This window comes from Boleophthalmus pectinirostris, unplaced genomic scaffold (genome assembly GCF_026225935.1).
Source record: "Boleophthalmus pectinirostris isolate CB_2022bp ecotype Guang Dong unplaced genomic scaffold, ASM2622593v1 HiC_scaffold_17, whole genome shotgun sequence".
Classification (NCBI taxonomy): Eukaryota; Metazoa; Chordata; class Actinopteri; order Gobiiformes; family Gobiidae; genus Boleophthalmus; species Boleophthalmus pectinirostris.
The window spans coordinates 25,079,111-25,095,289 of NW_026571115.1; the positions used below are offsets into that span (position 1 = coordinate 25,079,111).

Below are 16,179 nucleotides of genomic sequence, written 5' to 3' on the forward strand. Positions count from 1 at the left end.
GATATCGATACTGTATCATCACATTAACCGATATGATATATAGATATTTCGATATTCTTGCACACCCTTAGTATCGATATCATTGGCAAGTATTTTTTGGTATATTTTACTAAATTATTTTGTTACAGAGCTACAGTTTTGTTGCTTGTTTAGTGGAAAGAAACTCGTTTATGTGACACATTTGACATTTTCACTGTTCTGATGATTAAAACGGGCGTGTTTCATATTCATTTTACTCAAAAAGTGCTTTAAGAAAGACTTTTAATGTCACAGCCATGATTTAGCCTTTATTTTTACTGAACCGTATTGAATCGTTTTGAAATATATCGTATTGAATCGAAAACTCACTGTATCGAAATATGTATCATATCGTGGCCTATGTATCGATGTATGTATCGTATCAGCAACTTCTTAATGATACCCAGCCATAGTTGTTATAGTTGGAATTTCTTTTTTTCCATTCACTTAAGTAATTTAGTTTTTATTGTATTGTGCATTTTATTGACAGAAAAGTCTTTTTTTTTCCATATATCCTGCAGACATTCTTTAAATGTGTGAAATATTTGCCATTGTCCAAATTAGAAGTTCAAGAAGTACACATTAGGGATCGACCAATATGTATTTTTCATGGCCGATACCGATACTGATTGTTTAGAATCCAGACTAATGGCCAATGACCTTCGCCAATATTTTTGTGCCAGTATTTTTGGACAAACTTTGGTTGTTTTACCCAAATTATCTAATTAGAATTCAGTTTTGTTTTCCTACAAACTGTGTAGAGTCCAGTCCAGTGCGGTTACATTTTGATGCATATTTAGGCAGCTGGTTGGCAAAAGAAAAATTCGACTTCTGCTAAAAAATGCAAACATTGGCCCGATATATGACAGCTTCTATTCAAACTCAATTACTCTGCTTGGTGAATCAACAATAGCACTTGCGTCATGAGTCTAAACCATTTTATCTTACACACTCTGGAACAGGAACTTAACCAAGAATTATTTTTAGACAATAGACACATCTTTCCACAATAACGTGCAGATATTTCACACTCCCACAGACATAAATATTATTCCAAACAGCTGTATTTTAAGACATCTGTTTGATCCTTTCTTGTTGGACATTTTTAGGTCCGTATCACCACATTCTTTTACAGTAATGGTTTCCACATGGTCCAAATCTCTAGAAGTACAAGAGTGATATATGGTCTACTGCTTGTCTCTTATCGCCAGTCACCACCACTACTCCAATTTGAGGTACTTTTAACTTTTACTGCAGTAATTTGTTTAGATTTACAAGTTTTACAGTGGCACATGGCATCTGTCTGGCAGCCTGTACCACCCACTGTTTGACAGACTCGATATGTAGGTGCAGAATTCCACCACAGCGCACTAATTGAGAATCACATCAAATGACTATGACGGTGCTGATAAATCAACAACATGATTAGACTAAAAATAACTTCCAGGAGTATATATTTAGCATCAGTCACAAGTTCTGGTGTCAAGTGGTGTTTTCCAGTGCATTTTATACCACATATTACACAAATTTAAGCATTGTTTTCCAAAAACTGGGCAGCAAGAGATTTTTTTGGGCTGCATTTAATATCCAAATAGGTAGATCATTTCGTTGCTGGTTCAAAAACTGTACCACACCTTACTTTATAATAACAAAAACAACAACAGTAAAAAATTTAAATAATACAAGAAAGAAAAAAACATATAGACTAATACATTAAGTACAAATAAATAAATGCAATATACATAATTAATGGATTAGGCAAAGTAACCATTGTATCAAAATAGACCATTGTTTTCCAAAGACTGAGTCGTGTCCCTCAGGTGGGTCGCAAGAGATTTTTTTTTTTGGGTTGCCCTGTCATGATCTGCATGTTAGGTTGAAATGTTAAGACATGTTTTGTATAACTTCTAATCTCTTATTGCTGGTTCAATTGAATGTTGAAAAGAAAAAGAAATGGGCAACGTTTAATGCCCAAACAGGCGACTTATGGATCCTTTTATTGCTGATTCAATTACTGTTTTTTATTGTTTAAAACTTGAGTAATTCTAATTGTTCAGAGAGACACTATTAAATCCACTGGTTAAATCCACCTATTTTGTGATTTACGAATAATGTCTATTGACTTGGGTTGTGACGGTTTGTGACTTTTACAATATGGGTCCCCAGAAAAAAAGTTTGGGAAAAATTTGGTGGAACACTGATATTTATATTACAGTACTTTCTGATCTATGTTGTAATGTTGTTTCCTCTTCACAAACATTAGTGTTTTGCTTCATTCACAAAGGCAGCTGTTAACTTGAAAACTATCACTACATGATGACATCACAAGGTGGAACAGAACATTTTGAGCTATGGGCATGTAGACAGACTAATAATGAAGTGTTACTCAAAGAAAACACAACTTCAGGTATGTTTGATGATGTAACAACATTAAAACATGACTTAAATTTCACTAGAAAAAATTTTGCATAATATAGGACCTTTAATATAGGCCTGTTTAAATGTAATGTTAGTGGATGAAAATGGATGAAAATGGTTGCACTAAGTATTACCAAGTAGGAAACAAGTAATTGTGTATTTCAGTTGGTTTATTTGTACAAAACCTCAAAGTAGTAGCAGGCCTAGACCGAGTACTAGTAGTATGAAGTAATAGTTCTAGCAGTAGTAGTATAAAGTAGCAGTATAGTAGCCTAACAGTTGTTGCAGCTGTAGTAGTAGTACAAGTATTTGTGGGCCTTTTTATATGCCCGTGTTATTTAATACAAAATATTTGTTAAATGTGAGTTCGTTTCTCTTCAGGCATTCGTGTGAGCTCAACCGTGATGCATTTTACGAGCAGACAGGTGGAACTTATTAACCCACAAGAATAGCCAACTAATTACGAGGAAATACACAACTAAGACTGATCTAACTGCTCTGGAGGCACACAAAGGCGAAGGTGTGGTAGACGTGGCCACAAGCATTTTAGGAACGAATTTCCTGTGTCCATCCTTCGTAAAAACAAACAGCTCTGGTTTCCTCTCAACAGAGCAAATACATTCACTGACTGTACTAATACACTTCACACGGGAAGAGCCTGACAACGCCCCTTTCATTTCCATCGGCTCAACCTGGACTCGCAACGTGCGTAACGCCCCGAGGCAAGGGAACTTTGCTGCACGTTGTGCGTAAAAGTGAACCACATCATTCTCTAAGCAAAAATAATCAAAGTTATGACTCAAATTAGTGCGCAATAATAATATAATTAAAGAATATTATCTAATTTATTGTGCGTAACACGGCGGCATGGAGGATTCACGCATTCAAACATATGCAAACTAGAGCCAAAAAGGAAGGATACTCACCGGACAGAGGGGAAAACGAGGAAAAACCTTGCGAAGTTTAATTCTGAGAGATGAATATTACTGTCAAGGGAAATGACAAACCTACTCTCACTCCAGTCTTGTGACAAATGAAAAAAAAAAAAAGTTTAAATTATGAAGTTGCCTCGGGTCGTGAGCGCGCGGTGGAGGCAGAGAGAGAAAGAGGAGAGGGGAGGAGAGAGGGAGGCGTAGGGATTTGGGGAGAGGCGTGGCTGGGGAGTGCAAAGTCAGACGCAGGCCCACATCCATGTGTTGGTGATATTTGAGAAGCTCGCTGACAGCAGTTTATACGAGTCCTCGTTTTAGGCGGGAAGCGAGTCTATAAAAGTAATTGTGGAGACGCTTCAAACTTAAATTAAAGGGCGCTATTTTCTCATCTACTAGTATCTTACAGTGTTGTTTCCTCTTAAAAACATACCCTGAGTTGTGTTTTGTTTCATTAACACATAAATCCTGCATATTTATGCTATGTTCTTCTTCCACACACTCTGTTCCACCTTGTGATGCCATACGGTGTACAGGAGGTGCTCCACTTTGCCTCTAAACTCCTGCATCTTCACTAGAATCATTTGGATAATTATTTCAACCCTGGAATTTCCAATCTCTTGAAGGCGAAAGAAAAGGTAAAAGGTTGCTGTTAACTTAAAAATTGCGGGTTCATGACATATTTTGAGCTTTGGAGATGTAGACAGACTAATAAAAAAGGATTACTCAAATATGTGAATGAAACAAAACACAACTCTAGGTCTGTTTTTGATAAGGTAGCAAGATTATAACATAACTTAAAGCTCTCAGGAGTCAATTTTGCGTAATATCAGACCTTTAAATAAAACACCAAAGCGAAACAGAAATGTAGTTATTTAAAAATGCTTGTGCGTAGATTATTATAAAACAAAATGGACTGTGCATATTAGGTCAAGCTCAAGCTTCAGCCTACACCTTTTGAAATAATGTCAGAATATACCTGTGACCGAAATCAATCAATCAATATTACAATGAGTAGCCAAGAATTTGATGTCGATTATTAAACACTTTCCTCCAAAAAAGCGACCATCTTGGATCAGGCCCATATTTGCATGACCTTTCACTCCTTTATTTATATTCTCTTCCTAATTACAGTCTCCAGGGAAGTTCTTGTTCCTTTTATTTGCGCTGCTGGACGCGGGATGGATTTTTCTCACAGATTCACTTTGCAATAATAAGACGTCTGCGTGTTTGCAAATGTCTGCTTCCTTGACCCAGTCTCATTTTCTGTCATGTCCACCTGCTGCTTTTCTTCGGGCTTCTTCAGAGCACGTTCAGTTCTTGGACAAACCAACTTGAGTGGTGCCTGAGCGTCTGTGTGAAAGAGTTGACAATATCCACTCGCTTACTAAACAATGTTCTTATTTATATGAGCTTCGGGGTTGATTCCCAGGTTGCCAGGGCTTTTCTGTGTGGAGTTTACATGTTTCCCCAAGTTGCTCCCATAGACATAACTAACCAGCTGTAAATAAATTCCTAATCCTAATCCAAATTCGCTCCTATAACTACTACCATCATGAGCTTCATTTGACTGGAGCCAAACGCTACAGGTGACGTCACGCTCCCTTAGCCCACAGTTTATGGTTGCCCCAGCAGCATTGAAAGATGGGTCAAATGTAAAAGACAAATCTCCCTATGAAGAGAATAAAATGTCTGAAATCACATCGGAACAACTGAATACTTTGAAAATGCAACAATAATATTGACGACATATATTTATTTATTATTAAGAGATGCAAAGACAAAGACACAAAGACCTTGAGTGATATTTAGACAACGAAATCCAGAGACTCCAAAGAAGTAAAAATTGCATGAGGAAAAATATAGTCAAAAGGCCTTTATTTAGATGGCCAAAGCCAACATGTTTCGACCATGACTTTTCTTCGTCATTCATGTAGTTATAAAACTTTTAACACATTTTTTTTAACTAAGCCTTGGTTAAGACCTCGCCTAATTCATTAGCCGGTTTCACTTCGTTTACCTTCATACAAACCGTCTGACCTCACAGCCTTAGATTTCGTTTGCTCAAGGGTAGGCGGATACTTTTTAACCAATCACTGCTATTTGGTTGTGACGTATGTAATGCACCTCTAACGGGGCTAACTGGTATATTAAGCATAGGAAGAAGCGCATAACATCTTTCCCCTTGATGAAATTCATCAAACATTCTGTTTATTCCGGCTTTAAATCCTCGATCTCGGGAATCGTTGACAACACTGAATGTATGGCTCTTCGCTGACTGGCTGGTGCCCGAACTTGCACTTACGGGGTTTTTGCTAACTGTCTTGTGTATTTTGATTCCTGACCTAGTCGCTGGAGAGAAATGAAATTGAGCAGAGGCACTAGGTGGCGCCAGCCTGGCTAATGAAAACCAGTCATGGTCGAAACATGTTGGCTTTGGCCATCTAAATAAAGGCCTTTTAACTATACTTTTCCTAGTGCAATTTTAACTTCTTTAGAGTGTCTGGATTTCATTGTGTCTAAAGTTTTGATCATTTTTCCAAGAGCACCCTCTACCTGCTCTCACTGGCTGGAACACCTGCAGCAAACAGCCACATTTTTGTTTTTTCTGTACCTTGAGTGATGTGCCTTATTCCAACAAGAGACTGTCTGGCTGATGGGCAAACATTTAACACACTGCACCACTGCTTCTCCATGGGAAGGCATGGAAATACATCCAGAACTACACTACGTGTCAAAAGTTTTGAACACCAGATTCCAATTTCCAGTTTCCAGTTTTTTATGATTTACTGTTTACTGTTCACCAAAACAAATTCTGAACTTTTGACTCATCAAAGTGTCCATCTTTGGCAGATATAACAGCTGAACACACTTGTGGCATTCTTTTTACAACAGAAAGTTCTTCCCAAGTCTGTTGCACAAGTTCCCATAAATGTGTGGCACTTGAAGGTTGTTTGGCTTTCACTCTTCTGTCCAGTTCACCCCAAACCAGATCAGGGTTTAAGTCTGGAGACTGTGCTGGACACTCCATGTTTTCCAGCTCATCATCTTGTTTTTTTGTTGTTTTTTTTCCTGAGGTAGTTTTGGCAGAGCTTGGACTTGTGTTTTGTATCTTTTATCTTGTTTTTTAACCCCTGGCTGTTCACTTCTTACTTTTGTACCATTTCAAGCTCTTCATTGGACTTGCACGACTTGAATAGAAATAAATAACTGGAAAAATTAGGGTGTTCTAAAACTTTTGACCAGTAGTGTATATGTGGACTAGACTAGGCCTAAACCAGGACTAGAACGAGTTATTCTTAACCAAGCCTACATCAGAAATAAACTGCTGTAAACAGGACAAGTGTGAACACACCCAAATGATCTGTTATTTAAGTGTCATAACACAACATGTGAAGCCTCCATGACGCTTCAGTAAACCACTTCAGTGCCTGCTCAGTTTTTCTTTTGTTCTTTCTGGATCGTTTTGACCACAAAATGTCTCCCATTCGGACTCCCTGCGTGACAAAGTGGCACCATGCTGCCCGTGTTAGAGGAATGTAGTTGGCTGTTTGATGGATTGTCCCATGGGTGCCCAGTGGTCCGACAGCACCGTCACACAGAGCAGGGATTCTGTGGTGTGGTCATAAGGACAGCATTAGCGTGGACAGGCATGAGACAGTCAACAGAGCATTGTCCGTTATGAGCCACATCATTCTCCGCATTTTTCTCCAGTCCTCACGCAGCCAGAATCCTGCCATGACCGCTGCCCAGAGGAATTAGTCAGGTTTAACAGGATATGTTCAAATACACCTGCTTATGTGGTGCTAAATCAGGCTTTTAAAGGTGCTATTTTTTATCTTTTAAACATGTGATAATCTTGTTTCCTCACCAAAATCTTACCTGGATATGTGTTAAAGTGATAATATGTAACTTTCTGGAGGTGGAAAGTCAATTCCAAAGAAGTAGAAAGAGAGAAAAGGAGGAGGCCCATTTTCAGGTCAAATAAGAGTCAGGTTTGTGGAGATGCAGAAGCTCATATTGGTCTGTTCCACTGCTGATGTCATGAAGTGGTGCACTCCTTCTCGTACGCTTTCACTAGACTTGTTTGGAACATTTTGATGCTGAATTTACCCTCACTACAAAGCACGTCTTATCACCTAAAGGCTGAGCAGAGTGAAGCATTTTAAATAAGTGTTTACAACAACTGCATTTTGTGTACACATTTCTGAGGGTATGATTCTTTTTACTTCATAAATATGTTTGCATTATATTGAATTACACAACACTATAGAGCAATATAGAGTATTGCTGGACCTTTATTTCTGTTTGGTGAGGTTGTCTGCCTCAAAACAGAAGTAAATTAGACAGTAAGTGTTTAGTTCCACTTAAAGCTACCAATTGTAATTAGATTGGCCGACCTGCCCCTGTTGCAGTCTCACATATCACCACTAGATGCTATCTACATTACAGCTGTCTGACACTGTGCCATTTTTGGCCTGACAGAAGGAAAGAGAGAACAGATGAGCCTGAACAAAGACCAGGTGAGGGGAGGTGGGAACAGGTTTCACATTTGACATTTACCAGTAAAAAAATCAAATAAACTTACAGATGGTAGGATTAAAACATTTATTTGTCCATACAATATTGCTAAAGGACGAAGAATAACTAGACCAGATTCATTTCAACAGTACCTCTAATGCAAGTCTTCAGTGGAAATCCAATCCCTCCTCCCTCTCATGCTCACTCAGTCACTTTGCTTACGTAAACAGTATAACTACCAGGATACTCTTCTATCCATCGCCCCCAGGGAATGATCCCAAGTCAACCCAAACACAGGAGGCTGCGGGCGTGAGGAAACAGGTTTGTCCTCTTTACCAGTGTCAGGTGTCTGCAGTGAATGCACCATAAACGTTTAAGTAGACATGGATCACTTACCACCTTTTGTTGGACATACAAAGATGGATACAATGAACTTTTCACTGATCTGTATCTATAGCACATTAAAATAACGGATAAGACAGGAGGAAGTGAACACTGTAAAATCTAAAAGTAGACCATACTTGAAAAAGCTGAGCTTACAAGTAATTCCTCAGTGCTGGGTTCAATAAACTCCTCTTTCATCTAACTAGGCACAGCCAGTGAAATGTAATTATTTTTCATTCAAAGAAGTCATGTTGCCAGTTCCTCAAATCTGAAATATGTAATAACCTTTACTTTAAGAGTAAGTTCATCTTGTTTGGTAAAACCATAATAACCGAATGCCTTGAATTGAGCGAGTAAATGTTACTTATATTCAGAAGTTAGAGTAAAAACAGGTTCTATTCTACAATAATGCCATTTAGATCTAGTCAGGCTGGCGCCACCTATTGCCTCCACTCAATTTAATTTCTCTCCAGCGACTAAGTTCAGGAATTGGAATACACTAGACGATTTGTAAGAACCCCAGACGTTCTAGACCGCGCACCAGCTAATCAGCGAAAAGCTGTGAAGCCATGACGTCAAACTCAAGCGCCTGTCTGTGTCCCAGAAAACAAACATCTATCTTGCGATGAGTGTATTCCGATTCCTAACCTAGTCACTGGAGAGAAATTAAATTGAGCGGAGGCACTAGGTGGCCCCAGCCTGGCTTGGTCAGCACTACCATAGCTGGAAATTTGTACCTATAGTGCAAATTTTGGTGGGAGAAACATTCAAACTCCACTCCAAAAAAAAAGTTTAACCCAGAACCTTGTGGCTGTGAAGTAATTATTAGTAACATCAAAACTGGTCTGTTTCTCTTCACTAGGTGTAACATGCATTTACTTCTAGGAATTATTTAAACTGCACTGGGCAGGAAAAACCACCCCCAATCCTCCACTTCCTGTTTCTTATTTGCGTGTGTGAAGGCGGCAAATCAGCAGGAGGCACATGGAAGATCTGCACAGGAAAAGTCTACATCCACTCAAGAGATATAAGGTGGAGCAGGAGAGGTCGAAAGTGATAAGAGACAGATAATGGGTTGAACAATACAAGCAGGGAGCAGCTGTGTATTATTTATACAGACTTATGGACCAGACAGTTTTAACAGCCGTGTAAACAATCAGTTGTGTAAAATGTGCAAGGGTTTTGTTTAATAGTAATGCTATCAGTGATTGTTGTAACAATATTGAAATTTCAATTTCAATAATACAAAATAGACTCAAAACTGATTCCACAACAGTAACAAAAAAAACCTCTATAAAAAAATTATATTTAGACAATAGAATGGCATTTTTAACATCAAATCATAGTACTTTTTTATACACTGGAAAAAAACGATATCTAGATAAGTTAAAATGACTTAAATTAATGACATTTTACTTTATTTGAGTAGATTCAGCTTAACAAGTAAAATTATCTACCAATGAAATATTTTTTTCTTAATTCAAGCAAAGTTTTGTTTCTTATTTAAGTTGTTGTTTTTCTTATTTTAACTGTAGCAAGATGTATTTTCATGTTTTAAGTACAAAAGTTGTATTCCACTGGCAAATAATTTTACTTGTGAAGTGAAATTTAGTCAAATCATGATAAAATTTTCTCAATTCAAGTCGTGTTAACTTGATTAGATTTTTTTGTGTTTTTTTTTTGTTTGTTTTTTCATGCGGCTTTATAAACTGCAATAAGCAATATCTAGGTAAGTTAAAATTACTTAAATTAAGAACATTGGACTGATTTTGTACTTAAAATATGAAAGTACATCTTGTTACACATAAGATGTTGCAAATTGAATCTACTCTTCCTCAGTTGGTAGATAATTTTACTTCTTAGGTTACATTTATATGATGATGGTCTGAACAGAAGATGCAAAAGTGGCATCGCGTCTTCACTTTTTATTGCTTGTTTAGATGAGCGTTTTCGGAATCAGAGTTTTACGTCTTGGGCAGTGGAGACGGAAACGCTACAGCAGAGCGTATTCAACTTTTCCACTCTGGTTTCAGATTTTTACGTTTTTAAGCCCCACAAACGCCGTCACTGTCTAAACGAAAGGCACTTCCAATAAAATATTTTGTTGTTTTTACAATTCATTCTCGTGTAAACAGGCCCTTATACTTGTTCTGTTACAGCTCAAGATCAGTTCAGGAAAAGTTTATTTCTGTCTAGTGAATGTGACTTTTTTAGTATCAATACCTGCTCACATGAGTATCTAATTTCGATTCTAGTTTTAGTATCGATATGTATCTGGTGTTCGATACGTTTGACAGCTCTTCTATTAATAACAATGTCTGGTTTCCTATTATATAAAGAGGCACTAAGTAACATTTCTGGTGAACCATAGTCTTTGTAATCCTTTTTTCATCCTCAACGTTTCAGAGGTAGTGATTGGAAAATGTTGAAATGTTCCACAGAATGGCATTTAAGTCGTCTATCTTCATTCATTCGTCAGTTGATTTTACCGAAAAAGACATTTGAGAAAAATCCCACACACCGTCTTACTTGCAAAATGTGATATTTATTAGGACAAACCTGATAAATGTCCTAATAAATCTCACATTTTGCAAGTAAGACGGTGTGTGGGATTTTTCTCTATGTTCTTGGGCTGCTCCCTCTCCTCCAACGCACCCGTCTTGAGTACTTGATGTGCGAAGTTCTCATTCTTTTATATTGAAAAAGACATTAAAAATCATGCGCTCTTACTGTGTTCATGGAGATACAGGTTTAATGCTACACTATGGACCCTCTTTTTCATAGCAAAACAAAACAAAATTCTGTCAACTGGTCAAGACATTTCAGCGCTCATCCAAGTCAGTTATTTCAGGTTTGGGAAAAAAAAATATTCAAAACGTGATAAACTCCAAATCACATGACTGGAGTAACGCAAAGATAGACAATGGAAAAGGCCGGTACCATCAGACACACCCACTATTTGCATGTGCAGATTTTCATTCATTTGCATATACAATACACGCAGGTGGAGGATTGAAGAATGAGCTACTGTAGTAAAAGTACGGACCAGAGATACAGAAACTTTCCGGGTTGATTGTGGAGTGTATGGCAACAGCACATGTCAATGCAGAAATAAGATCTAGTACAGATTAGACAGGTGCAAATGTAATTCTAAATGTTTAATCATTATAGCCATTAGCCTATTTGCACAGAGTGACTGCACCCAATGTAACATATAATATATTTTCTTGAACAAATATGTCATGAGGAAACACTGTTAAAGGGCTGGTGCACTGTAGATGTGGTCAAACATTAGGTGCTACTGGGCAATTTTGAGGTAGCACATTTTGACATAAACTTAAACAAAACTGTCTGTATTATTGATTTACAAGTGTGGTCGATCAGATTTAGGAGGTCCATCAAAAGAAACAAGTTCACAGATTAATCACAGCTAATTGATTACTGAAATAATCATCAACTTTTTAAGTAACTGAATAATAAATGAATGAACTGACCTGCACTAGTCTCTGTGTACGGTCAATGTTTTTGTGTAATTTTATGATGACTGTGGACCCCAGGAAGTAGTCTGTGCAGAGACTAATGGGGATCCTTAAATAAACAAATAAATAAATAAACAAATGTACTGGGGCTCTAAAATGTGCCATGATCAAAACAACATTTTGTGTTCTAAGCAACTCATTGATTCATCAAAAGAATGCTTGCTAGATGCATCGGTCAGCAACAGAATTATTACTCTGGACAAATTACAAGATGCAATATTTCATTTAGTTTTTCATCAATTAAAGGACAGTGAAAGTGAAAGGTGTGACAGTAGTTCAGTTGGAAGACTGTTTGTCCTCTCATTCAAAGGTTGATGGTTTAAATCCCATTCAAAACATAAACATTGTATCTGTGAACACTGGTGCATGAATCGGTGTGTGTCTTGAAGGTGGAAAAGCGCTGTATAAAAATGTGACAATTTATCATAAAAAACAAAAAACTATACAAACATGTAAATGTACTTCACTTTTAACCAAGTTGCAACTATGTTCCCTCATTGACTTATTACTTAATTTTATTTCTATTGATTCATTTTCAAGCTTCATTTTTTTCCCTGAGGCTTGAGCGCTCAGAGAATCTTGGTTTTCACCTACCCCCTATCCCAGCCCACTTCTCTGTACTTACTCAAGAATTCTGACTAGGTGAAACATCAGTGTTCAAAAGGTCACGGCTATTTTTAGTAAGTAAAGTTTAGTAAGTCAAGTAAGTAGTGGAGGAAGAAGTGCTCAGTTTTGTTACTTAAAAGATACAGGAGCAAAAGAATACTCAAGTAAAAGCCAAAATGAAAAAAATGGATAATGAATTTATTTTTTTTTTTTTCAGTTTTTGATTTTGTGTTTAAATGAATAATGGAAAAACGAGACAACGACCGTTTCCCTTTTCTGTGACTTAAACTGTGATGCTGGACTTTTGAGCCGCATACAGACTGAACCAGGACTAAACCAGGATTGAACCAGGAGTGTCGGGACTGGCCAGGAGTTGCGCCCGCGTAGACTGTCGGGTGATCAGGAAACCAGGACCAGACCATGACTGAGACCAGGACTCAGACTGGGACCAGACCGGGACTGAAACCAGGACTGAGACCTGGTTTAGACCTGGTTTAGTCCCCGTTTTAATCCTGGTCTAGTTCTGTTTTAGTCCTGGTTTAGTCCTGGTTTAGTCCTGGTTTAGTCCTGTTTTAGTCCTGGTTTAGTCCTGTTTTAGTCCTGTTTTAGTCCTGTTTTAGTCCTGGTTTAGTCCTGTTTTAGTCCTGGTTTAGTCCTGTTTTAGTCCTGGTTAGTCCTGGTTTAGTTTTTTAGTCCTGGTTTTAGTCCTGGTTTAGTCCTGGTTTAGTCCTGGTTTAGTCCTGATTTAGTCCGGTTTTAGTCCTGGTTTAGTCCTGTTTTAGTCCTGGTTTAGTCCTGGTTTATTTCTGTTTTAGTCCTGGTTTAGTCCTGTTTTAGTCCTGGTTTAGTCCTGGTTTAGTTTTAGTCCTGGTTTAGTCCTGATTTAGTTCTGTTTTAGTCCTGGTTTAGTCCTGTTTTAGTCCTGGTTTAGTTCGGTTTTAGTCCTGGTTTAGTCTGGTTTTAGTCCTGGTTTAGTCCTGGTTTAGTCCTGTTTTAGTCCTGGTTTAGTCCTGTTTTAGTCCTGGTTTAGTCCTGGTTTAGTCCTGTTTAGTCCTGGTTTAGTCCTGGTTTTAGTCCTGTTTTAGTCCTGTTTTAGTCCTGGTTTATTCTGTTTTAGTCCTGGTTTAGTCCTGGTTTAGTTCTGTTTTAGTCCTGGTTTAGTCCTGTTTTAGTCCTGTTTTAGTCCTGGTTTAGTCCTGGTTTAGTCTGTTTTAGTCCTGGTTTAGTCCTGTTTTAGTCCTGGTTTAGTCCTGGTTTAGTCCTGGTTTAGTCCTGGTTCAGTTCGTATGCGGTGCAAAAGTCTGCCATTACAGTTGAAGTCACTGAAACAGGAAACCATTCTCCGTTTCTTTCATTATTCATTTAAACACAAAATTGGAAACTGAAAAAACGAATAGTTATCAATTTTTTCAATTTGGTTTTGGAGACAAATAATGAAGAAAACTTTTTTCATTTTCTTCTTTTTGGTTTTATTTTGAAAAACAAATGAACGAATGAAACACGGATTCATGATAACCAAATTTATTTCCATACTGTGTAATAATCAAGGCAAAGGAGACCAGCAGGTGGTGGACCCTACATCAGAAAAGTTACACAACGCACCTTAAAATGATCTTCGTATGTTATAGTTTATACTAAATACTCTTTGTGTATGGCTTATCACATACAGCCAGTAAACTGTATATACTCCCTGAATAGAAACATCTCCTCAACAATGTGTCTAAATATAACTTTCGGCGCGCACCCCTCTAATCTTCCTTCCTCTCCACAAACCTCCAGTGATCGAGGATACGCTCCCCTTCCCCTAACAAAGACATTCTATTGTCAACACCGCTGTCCCCCGTACGAGCGGCTGGATATAGACACGTCGGTGGAGTCATACTTGGCACCAAACGCACAGATACAGATAAGCTTTAGTGCGGACAGCTGGGACGGGAGGGCGGCTTGAATCTCCATCAGCCTCCCTGACCCGCCGCGACCTCTGAACTTTGACCCCTTTCAGTGCTATGTCCCCGAGTCGTGGAGCGAGAGGTAAAGTTAAAGTGTGAACGCTGGGGTATTCAGGTTGGCTATAACTGTTACACTGGAGATGATTATATTTGAAGGAGCGCAGATACTTTTATGAATATTATTAATTTTTTTTCTAGGTATTTGAGCTACAAAACCGCCTGTAAATTCATAAATGTAAGGTAGAGCTGTTTAATCTCATAGTGTGGAACAAAGAACATAGAAACAAACAGATGAGAGGCAGCCAGGTTGGCACCACCTAGTGCCTCTGCTCAATTTCATTTCTCTCCAGTGACTAGGTCAGGAATCAGAATACACTAGACAGTTCACAAAAACCCCGGAAGAGTGAGTTCGGGCAGCAGCCAATGAACGAAGAGCCATACATTCTGTGTTGGCAACGATTCCTGAGACTGAGGATTAAAAGCCCCAAAAAAGAGAATGTTTGGTGAATTTTATCAAGAGGAAAGACGTTATTCCCCTTCTTCTATGGGAATTTGGGAAAAGTTTAATATACCAGTCAGCCCCGTTAGCGGCGCATTACATATGTCATGACCAAATAGCAGCAACTGGTTAAATAAAAAAAATACCTATCTACTGTCGAGAGAACGAATCCTAATGTTGCGAGGTCAGACGGTTTCCACAAAGTGAAACCAGCTGATGAATCAGGCAAGGTGACGGCCCCCCCAAGCAAAAAGTTACAAAGTGCACCTTTAAATTACTTGAGAGTGAAAACATATTTGAAGAAACTACAGCTTCTAATAATTGTCACAACACACAACATCTGATTTATAATGAGGATCTGTCATAATTGGACATAAAAACTGTAGATTATAAAAATATATATACATAAGAAAAATTCAATCATATCAGAAGGAGTGGTGTCAACACAAAGCTTTTGTCACTCAGAAAGTAAGTAAGGGAAGTAAACAAAACATTTACGCAAGTAAGATTAGGCGTACACTGTATAAATGTTAGCTTAATAAATGAGTAAAAGTATGGTGTTTGAAAACAACTACAACTACTACTACCACTGAGTACTGTGTTATAATGTTGTTTCCTCGTCACAAACAGACCTGGAGTTGTGTTTTGTTTCATCCACACATGTTTAATGCAGAAACACTGCATATTTAGGCTGAGTTCTTCTCTCAAACTGAAAACACACTGCAAATTTCTTTGATCTGGCCAAGATTTTGCAACTTATATCAGGTTCTTTATCTTATTTTCAGATTTATTATTTGCTTACTAGTTCTGAGATGCTTAAGAGGATGTTTATTTTGAGATAACTTGTCAAGTAAAATTATCTTGCTGCATGGACAGATGGATAATTTCACAACTTTTAAGTCAGTTTCTGATTTAATTGTTTACATCTTAAATCTTAAGTCTTACATCTTTGGCTCAGCTTTTATGCTGTGCTCTCTGCTCCACCTCATGATGTCATGTAGTAATACAAGAAGTGTTTTACTTTGTTTTTAAACACCATACACCTTCATTAGAATCATATGGTTAATTTCAGGCCTGGAATTGCCCATCTTTACTGAACTAAAGGTAAAAGGTATTTTGAAAACTATCACTACATGACATTTTGAGCATTTGAGCTTTGGAGATGTGAACAGACTAATAATCAAGGATCACTCAAACATGCAAATGAAACAAAACATTATTCTAGACATGTTTTTGATGAGGTAACATAATTTAATGAATTCTGTGTAATATCGACCTTTAACCCTCTCAGGCTCAAATTAAGTTTTAGTATCAGG

The 16,179-nt window shown here is 37.8% G+C and overlaps 1 protein-coding gene across 4 annotated transcripts in view; it reads right to left on the bottom strand.

The window, feature by feature from the left end:
- emp2 (epithelial membrane protein 2) overlaps positions 1-16,179 on the bottom strand; it is a 35,559-nt gene that overhangs the window by 16,573 nt on the left and 2,807 nt on the right. For 2 of the 4 annotated variants that reach the window (XM_020919945.2, XM_020919946.2), the window contains exon 1: positions 3,363-3,545. The exons of the other annotated variants lie outside the window; for them this stretch is intronic. The gene's annotated coding sequence lies outside the window, so the exon portion shown is untranslated. Of the gene's footprint in view, positions 1-3,362; positions 3,546-16,179 lie in introns of those variants that run through there. 4 annotated transcript variants of the gene reach the window in all.